This window comes from Trichomycterus rosablanca, chromosome 10, assembly GCF_030014385.1.
Source record: "Trichomycterus rosablanca isolate fTriRos1 chromosome 10, fTriRos1.hap1, whole genome shotgun sequence".
NCBI lineage: Eukaryota > Metazoa > Chordata > Actinopteri > Siluriformes > Trichomycteridae > Trichomycterus > Trichomycterus rosablanca.
In genome coordinates, this window is record NC_085997.1 from 9,221,620 (window position 1) to 9,231,747 (window position 10,128).

The window sequence follows — 10,128 nt, forward strand, 5'->3', positions numbered from 1 at the left end:
GTTCCTTTTCTCCAGGTGCTCCAGGCTTAGATGAAGAGCAGTTGAAATTGCGTCATCAGTAGACCGGCAAGGGCGGTAGGCAAACTGAAAAGGATCAAGTGATGGAGGTAGGACAGATGTTATATGGTTCTTGACTAGTCTTTCAAAACACTTCATTATTATGGGGGTGAGTGCTACTGGTCGAAAGTCATTTAGACTAGTTACTGTGGATTTTTTTGGAACTGGGATAATAGCTGAGGTTTTGAAACATGATGGAACAACAGCTTGACTCAGGGAGATGTTAAATATGTCTGTTAGGACAAGAGTCAGTTGATCCGCACATCTCTTGAGCATACCACCAGGTATCTTGTCAGGACCTGCAGCTTTTTGAGGATTTATATTCCTTAGTGTTCGACGGACGTCCGATGGGTCCAGAATTAACACTGGGTCATCAGGATGCGGTGTGACTTTTACTGCAGGTGTATTGTTAAGAGCTTCGAACCTACTGAAAAAGTTATTGAGGTTGTTTAGAAAGTCAGTGCTGTCATCCCAGGTTTGAGGAGTAGACTTGTAGTCTGTGACAGACTGGATTCCCCGCCACAAGCTCTTTGTGTCTCTGTGGTCCTGAAAGTGTCCTTGAATTCTTTGCCCATGGGCTCTTTTTGCCGTTCTGATAGCCTTGTTCAGATTGGCCCTGGTAGACCTGAGGGCAGTAGTGTTGCCAGATTTAAAAGCTGAGTTTCTTTCTTTCAGCAAAGCCCGAACCTCAGTAGTCATCCATGGTTTTTCGTTTGCCCGGACAGTGATGTTTTTTGTGACACTGACGTCGTCCATGCATTTTTGTATGTAATCTGAGACTACTTCAGCATACTCACTGACATCTGTGATTTGGTCCTTGGTGGCAGCATCTTTAAAAACAGACCAGTCAGTGCAGTCAAAGCAGTCCTGCAAAGCTGTTGTGGCTCCCTCAGGCCAGATCCTCACCTGTCTTGTGGAAGGTTTAGTTCTGGTGAGCATGGGTCTGTATGCGGGTGTTAACATCACAGTTATGATCAGAAGAGCCAAGGTGGGGGCGGGGGGATGCTTTGAATGCTCCCTTGATGTTAGTGTACACATGGTCCAATAGATTGTCACCTCTTGTCCCAAAGTCCACATGTTGGTAAAAGTGAGGGAGAACTTTCCGCATGTTTGCTTGGTTAAAATCTCCAGCAACAATAAATACTGCCTCAGGATAGGTGGTTTGCCAGTCATTCATTAAAACATAGAGGGTGTTTAGGGCTGCCTTTACGTCTGCGTCGGGGGGTATGTAAACAGCGCTGATGACTATGGTGGAAAATTCCCTTGGGAGATAAAAGGGACGGCATTTAACTGACAAAAGTTCAATGTCCGGAGAGCAATAAGAATAGATCCTGTCAGCGTTTCTGCACCATCTTTTATTTATATAAATGCACACTCCACCGCCACGGGTTTTACCACTCAGAGCTCCAGATCTGTCTGCTCGGAAGATGGTTAGCCCCTCCATGCTAATCGCGTCATCCGTAACCGCGTCGTTAAGCCAGGTCTCGGTAAAGATTAAAGCACAACAGTCCCTCACCTCCCGTTTTCTTGTTAAATCCAGTCTGAGGTAGTCCAGTTTATTCTCCAAGGAGCGGACGTTGGCCAGCAATATAGACGGCATCGGTGTTCTCCATGGGTTAGCTCTTAGCCTAGCGCTAGCTCCTCCGCGGGTACCCCGCTTGCGCCTCCGCGTACACCGTCTGCGTCTCCTCCGAAAACGGGCAGCGTTGGTAGGAGTTGTCGGTGTTGTACAGGCCTCTCCAGGTGAGCGTAGCAAGCCGAGCTCTTTTAACGTATCCAAAGTATTTGAATCAACAGGACTCGTTTGTATCGTTTTATGCAGTAACAACAAGCTGTTACGATCATAGATCAGTCTTTCTGCGCGATTTCGGACAATGCCAGATTCCCTAACGGTGTTTTTACCGGTGTTTTTATCGTGAGCCGATGCAGCCGCTGCCGACATGGGCGCCGCCATCTATCAAGTGTGATTGTGTGGGGATGCTTTGACATTTGGGTGACTTCATGGGAGTCTTAATCGATTGAACCAGGAATAATGAACCACTGCCCTGATTCTCAGTGCTGAGAATCATCCACTTACTAAATAATACCTGCTCTGTGGTGGTCCTGTGGGGGTCCTGACCATTGAAGAACAGAGTGAGCAGTCTAGAGTCAGTAATTGTAGAACTACAAAGTGCTTCTATATGGTAAGTGGAGCTGATAAAATGGACAGTGAGTGTAGAAACAAGGAGGTGGTTTTAATGTTATGGTTGATTAGTGTAAACTCACACTGTTGTATGTGCTTGCATGACTGTAGGACGAGTTTTCAGTGCATTACCGTAATATCCATAAAATGTGTCCTTGCGATTTCAGTGCAGAAAAGTTTGTGTAGAGACTGCAGCAGCGGATACTGTGTTTGTTTAGAAATTGTGGTCATACTTTTTTCAACAAGGTAAGTTTATTAAAATAAACGTTTTTTTGTATATTAGCTTCTGGATATTGTTAGGTTTTTAACATATCATTATTAAACATAAATTACATCCAGACCACATGGTCTATTGTTCAAAATGACGCCGTGACCCGGATCCCCCCCCCCTGACTCATACCGAAGGGGGGAGGCGGAGCCCGGGGCTTTTTAGCACATTTCATTGGCTCCAACAGCAGCGGCGTAGGAGGAGCCTAGACTAGTTTTAAAAAAGGGATGGCGGGCTCAGATCGGCCTCTTTCTTACGTGGTGTGTCTAGACTGCAGGAGAAAAGGAGCGCCGGCCGGCTTAGCTCTGATATATATTCACAGATTATTTTTACACTTAATAAAGTGTTTTAAAGAGTACTTTCTGGACTTCCTTCGACTGCTTTCTTCAGGACCTTTTGAACAAAAGATTTATCCTAACAAATGGTAGCCAGAGGATGGTTCAAGAGGTCTGAGGATTGCATCAGAATTAATTCAGCTGACTGAGGTAAGACCAGGAATTCTGAAAAAATCTTTTGTACTCAGTACAGGGCGCGCGCCTGCTTAAAGTAAACAGACGTTCTCTGTATATATATTAGATGCATTTATTATTTAGTGTACTGAGTGTGAAAGTGAATCACAGATTCCGTAAGTGTCTGATTAAATTACTAAAGTATCATTAGATAGTTTAAAACTGTGAATATATGTTGGAGCTAAAAAATGTGTGTTTCCTGATATCTGAATTTGAACCAAACCGGTTAAAATAAATGTTAAGGGCGCCATTGTGTATGGAACACTATTGGAGGGAAAGGGGAGTCTGTCGGCTATGGGAGCGAGACTCGTCTAATTCGAATTGTTCTACATTTTAATTAGCCTGACTGTTATGGGAGCGGGGTTTAATTAATTTGATAGTTCTAAATTATAACGAATTTGTCGGTTATGGGAGCGGAATTCGTAAATTCGTGTGGGAAATCTTGAAAGAATCTGCCGGTGCTGGAAACGGGATTCGATCTATAAGATTGTCCTATATACGGGCTTGTCTGTTACGGTAACGGAGAGCCGTTTAATCTTGAAAGAATCTTTTGGTGCTGGAAACTAGATTTGATCATTAAGATTATTCTAAATTCGGACTTGACTGTTTCGGGAACGGAGTTCGGTTAATTAGACTACTTTAAATTCTAAATCAGGTTCGAAAAACTGTACATCAGGAGTTTTGTTCGTCAGTAAGTCTCTGTGTATGTTTGTCTGTGAAACCGTGTGCTGGATGTGCAACGTGGTTTCTTTTGTTGTCAGGCGCCATTTTGTCTTGGGAATGCAACGTGGTCTCCCGTCTGTCCGCCATTTTGTTTCTTGAGAACGCAGCGTGGCTTTCTGTCTATCCGCCATTTTGTTTCTTGGAGAACGCAGCGTGGCTTTGTCTGTCCGCCATTTTGGCTCTGGGTTGCGCAGCGTGGTTTCTTTTGTTCGGCGGCCATTTTGGACCAGAGAGCTGAGCGTGGTTTTCTGTCTGTCCACCATTTTGGCTCTGGGAGAGCTGAGCGTGGTTTTCTGTCTGTCCACCATTTTGGCTCTGGGAGGGCTGAGCGTGGTTTTCTGGGAGAGCTGAGCGTATTTTTCTGTGTATCCGCCTTTTTGGCTCCATGTGAGCAGCTTGCCGTATCTTGTCCATCGGCTATCTTTGTCTTTGTACGCCTGGATTGGGTAAGTGCTGCAGTTAATTTTATAATCAACTTTATTTTTATAATCTTAAGATAACTGAGTTAAGATGAAGTATTTATGGTACCTTATTAAGTGTGTTTTAAGGTAGATAGCGCTCTTGAACTTTAAGGTTCTTAAACCAGGAAAGAGTGGAATTCATCCATGTGTGACATAGGACATTTTCACACAAATAGTTAAGGAAAATCTCCTTAATCAGAGTTGTTATAGTGAATAAGATTAAAAAATTTTTTGACTAACCCAACGCTTGTTAATCGTGTTAGGAGCTTTGCATGTATTGTTGAGAGATTGTTATATTGTTTTTTGTTTTAATGTGTGGGGTAATGCTGGGCAATAATTCGACATCAATATGTCGCAAGTGGGGAATGTTTCAATAGCGGGGATATGATTTTAAACAAATTCGATCAATACACATACATACACGAATCCAGTGCTTAGTGTTACCGCTCTGATCACACTGGTTACTGTAACACAGTAGTTTTTAAAGCACATTTCACAGACTGTAATTTTGCTTTTGCTTAAGTATGTTTTGTATTAGTAATTGTTACATTTTGAATAGCATCTGTTACCGAGCAAAATAAAAATAAAAAAACGCTAAAAGAAATCGCGAATTCAGTGAGTTGCGACAGGGAGTCGAGTCTTTTGTCTCGGTTCCTTTTGAAGAGCCGCGTGTTTACATGGCGACTCCCGGAAGAGTCGATTCCTTTGTTTCGGTTAGAAGAGCCGGTTCATAGATTCGAATCATTTTGCGACACATCGCTAGTGATTATACAAGTTGAAAAAGTTTTATGTCATTTGAAATGACACATTACACATCCCTAACTGTTTTAAGTGTTGCATCAACATGTTTCTTTTATTGCTTTTGAGTTAAGGACAACGTTTCTTCTATTACATTTGAATTAAAAACTACTGTTGAGGTTTGTATCCACTCCTGTTTACATTACACAGAGGAGACCCCCTGCTGTTTACTCGGTGAGTACATTTTAAATGAGTAACTTTCTACTTTTTGCTTGAGTGGATTTTCAAAGTAGTAACTTTACTCGTAATTGAGTAAAGATTCATTAAGGTAATAGTACTTTTACTTGAATACAATTTTTTGTACTCTTTCCATTTCTGATTAAGACATGTGTTGATATATTAGATTATATATTGTCAAAGCTTATGTTTATTTGAGAGTGATGTCGTGTTTTTCACTGTGTACAAATGCTGAATACAAGTAAAAGGTAAAAGCTAATATGTTACTATTTCTAAAATATTGTGTAGTTGTGAAGAGTGAGATTTCATAGCCCTATAAATCTTATGAGGTGTGATCATTTGTTTGCCTCTTGAATTAAATTGGAAATAATGCCTGAAGGTACCACTATTTCTGTACAGGACAGGGACTCTGATCCCTTCTGGATTTGTGCAGAATTTTCTTTGTCTTTGTCTGCTACAGAAATATCCGTAGTTATACTAAGTGATCTTGAGGGTTATACTTATCTAACTCGGTTAGTGCCAAATTATGTTCTATAACTGAAAGGAACACATCTCACGTATCAAGTTAATGATTGTATAAACACTGCAGTGTACTTTTGTTTACAGGTCCAGCTAACACCAGACTTTGATTGAACTAACTTTAAAATTCTGTGCTTTCCAACAGGATAAACACATTTAGTAGGTTTATTTAATATTTTATTTTCAAGATTTGATTGTAAAATTTGAAAAAAGGGGGGAGTATTATGGCAGGAATAAGAATTTATGTTTAAAATGCCGCTTTGTGTATTAAATCCTGTGATACATTGTGCTGGGGCAGCTGGACTGGCAGACCTACGGATATGCATGCAGATTCAGGTACGTATATGCATGCAGATTTAGGGACGCCTGGTGAAGGTAATCTTCAGTCTTACCTCACATATGAGGACATTAAATTTTGGTTTTGTTATGCCTTATTCCTTGACCTGCTAAACTTCGATCGATTGTCCCCATTAGTGGACACTTTTGTCTGCCAGCTAGTGGTAGCAAAAGTACTAGAACACTAATAAAGTTTGTTTGCTTCTTTATTAAGATTTTGACGTTATGTTTTGCACTTTGGTTGCATTTATGACAGGAGCGGTGGTTGCTCATTGCACGGGATTCAGGTTGTATCGGGCACAGACATGGACGGTTCGGTGTCTCTGGTTCGCCTCGCTGGCATGTCTTTGGACTGTGGGAGGAAACCGGAGCACCCGGGGGAGGCCCACGCGACAACATGCGGGCTCCGCGGAGGGGGGACCTTCTTGCTGTGACAGTGTGCGACGGTACTACCCACTGAGCCACCGTGTCACCCAACTAATAAGGTTAAAAACATAAGGAATAGGAAAAATGCATTGAAAAAATCAAAGCTCGGGTCTCAGGAGATTAAATATAATTGCTTACACGGACTCCGGTAAGATTCAATTTAATTGGTAATATTTTTTGGAAATTGTTAATTGGCAGTTGGTAATATTTGATGCTTGTGTTGTATCCGATGAATCTTTTCTAGCTAATTGATCAGGTCAACTCACTCATTTTATACTATATAGTTTATTGAAGAAGTTAGATTGGTTCAATGTGGTGCAGTAAACCTTGTGGCAATACTATGCATGATCATAGATGAGTGGCAGACGAGTGCAATTTAAAGATTGAGGGAATAGTGAGAAGAAAATAACTTGTTAGGAGAGAAGTACATGAAGGGGGGTGACTGGAGACCCAGGTCATAGGTTTCACAGACACACAGCAACCCAGCGGGGGGTTGAGGCCATAAACTGCAGGCCCTGCATGAGTAAAGAGAAGTCTGATATTTAATCTACTGTGTACTGGCTGAGGATGGTGGACACTTATGCAGTACCAAAGATGATGTAAAAATTATGAATACCAGATCTTGCAGATGTGTGTCATGGCTGTTGTTGCATTCTGATGTTTGAGTAAAGCAGTGTTCAAGAGGCATATGGGGTGCTGAGGTACAGAATGCCAAAGTAATGACCTCATCAGACAAGAGGAAGGGAAAGCTGATGTGAGACTGGATGGAGACGTTATGCAGTGAAATCTCAAGACCGTGTGGGACAGTAGTGTGTTTTAATAGACATCCACCTGAAGATCTGAGTTCCATAATAAAAAGTGAGGGGTTCGGTAACATCTTATAGAGGTTTTGGATGTATTTTACAGTAAGGTTGGTAGTACTTTGCAGTGAGTTAACTAAATGGAACTGTTTAAGTAGAGTTTAATGTGATTCAAGAAAGCCAAAGTGGATCAAAGCGCTGGTGATGATGAGCATGAGGGATTGGCTGACTAGGAGCAGGAGATGGTCATGTGAGAGTCTGTTGGATTGTGGGAAATGGAGTCTGTATTGTTAGAAGCAGGAGGTGTGTTAGTACCAGTGACCAAAAGTTGGGGTAAAAATCTGAATGAATAAATAATATAAGTCAGGGGTTTGTAGGACTGATGGAAGTTGATATAGCAGAGCTGTTGTTATTTTAAGTATGACAGAGTAAATAATAAATAGTGGATTGGGGATTTGTATTGGAATGTGATTTAGAAAATTTGAAGGCTCTCTAGCATGCGACGATGATGAAGTAGAATAAGTGTAGAAAATGTTAGATGTAATGTGTATGCACCTTCTGCTCTGATCAGTTTGAACTGTTTGAAGTGGAATTTTATATAGCAGGAAGGGTTAATGCAGTATGAGAGACAAGTAATGAACTATATGTTTGTTTCCATAGGGCCATTGTCGGTCGCTGTGATGTAATTGTTTGTTTCCAGGGGATCACTGTCGATTGCCCTGAAGTATATGTTTGTTTCCATAGGGCCATTGTCGGTCGCGGTGAAGTGATTGTTTGTTTCCAGGGGATCACTGTCGATTGCCCTGAAGTATATGTTTGTTTCCATAGGGCCATTGTCGGTCGCGGTGAAGTGATTGTTTGTTTCCATAGGGCCATTGTCGGTCGCAGTGAAGTAATTGTTTGTTTCCAGGGGATCACTGTCGATTGCCCTGAAGTATATGTTTGTTTCCATAGGGCCATTGTCGGTCGCGGTGAAGTGAATGTTTGTTTCCAGGGGATCACTGTCGATTGCCCTGAAGTATATGTTTGTTTCCATAGGGCCATTGTCGGTCGCGGTGAAGTAATTGTTTGTTTCCAGTAGACACTGTTGTACTGAGGTTTACGTTCTTTTGTCTGAGTTGTGTTTGGACAACCGAGTGAGTTGTGCCAGTGAATGTTAAAAGAATACTCGTATTCTTCGACTAGGCAGGAATTTTCTGTTCTAGGGTGTGTCTCGTTAAAACCAGTTTATCTTTGTCTTAATACGTGTTACAGATTTTGCTCGAAAGGTTGTTTAAAGCGGTCTAAAATGTCTAATTTAACACATAGGGAATTTATCCATGTCTCACCCACTAACTCAGGAACCAACTCCAACCAACATCAAAGCTTATAAAGACAATTACACCTGTTTCAGGAGCAACAAACCAGAACCGATAAACAGGGGACATTTTTCAGAAGGGATGTGTGTATGAATGGGTGTCTGTCCCTAAAACACTGAATGAACTGCCAAAGGCAGCTCACTTGCGGCCCTGACGCTAACCTTCCTTACTCGCCGGCGCCACATTGGTGTCAGAAGTGGGATCGTGGTGTTTGGGTGGCTCTGATGGTTTGGTGAGCCAATATGCCCGGTCTGTGCGAGTGCGCTAGCCCAGGTGGCTGTAGGGGCAGGGTGCCCGGTCCAGCAGTGGGTGGAAGAGCGACTCGGCAGTGTAATGGGGTGCGGTCCGGACATGGAGCCACCCAGTGGACGCTGGTGAGTGGGTCACCGGGACGGTTGACCATTAGGGAGGGGGCAGTGTAGCGTCGCCACTGGGTCTGGCACGGGCTTTACCCAGAAAGCCTTGCGGCAGTGGTGTCTAAGCTCACCGTGGCCGTGTATCCCGTTGTTGGGAGTGGGGTGGCTGCGGTGAGGGCTGGGTAAGTAGCTTATATGTTTGTCTGTTGTATGATTGTATGTGTGTATGAATGGGTTAAGTGGCTAGAAGGGATGTTTGGGCCATGGAAGGAAGTTATTGCAAGTTTGGTGATGTCAGCATGCGTGGGAACGGCAATTTTAGTGGTATGTGGTTGTTGTGTCCCGTGTATCAGGGTGTTAATGGGAAGATTTGTAATAGATATAGTGAGTAGAGGAAGCAGAGGGGGGCAGGATCCACCAGTTATCCAGATGGTGTTGGATGATTTGTCGAGATATCAGGTAGATGATGATGAGGAGGATACCCTTGAAGGTGGGCCGGAAGACCCACTTCGAGCGGCATAAGTGCTACTAACTCTGCTTAATTAAAGGTAAAACCGACCAGACAAGATGAGGAGAGAGGACCAGCACTACTAATCACACACCGTGATGAAGGAAGGAGACTTGGAAGGACTGGCAGAGGCAGACACTGAGGGGACTGGAAGACCCACTCCAAGGGACAGAAGTGGCACTAACTGGACCTGCCTACAGGGAACAACCCACAGCAGAAAAGCCCGACAAAACCGACTATGTGGAAGAAGAGTCCAGCGGAATCAACGGAGCGGAACAAGACGAGGGGGGAGAATTTAGTTAGACTAGGAGACAAAAACATAAACATATAGTTCGCAGACACATAGACCATCTTTGAAAACACTAGTTAAGTGCAACACACATAGTTTAGCTACAAGACGCAAGGGGTTAGTTCAGGATTGTTTACAATGTATATATGTTTGGTACTTTTAGGAAATGTTTGTGCTGCTGTGGAAACAGGTAAGACCGACAGGGGAGAATCCATAAGACATTAGGAGTCATGCAGAGACACAGGAGCTATGGGCCCCTTCTGAATATCTGCAGCTCCGTCTGGTGGAGGACAACCTGAACGGACTTCCTGTGGAAGCTACGCACCCATTGTGTTTATTTTATTTTTCTTCTCTTTTTGAT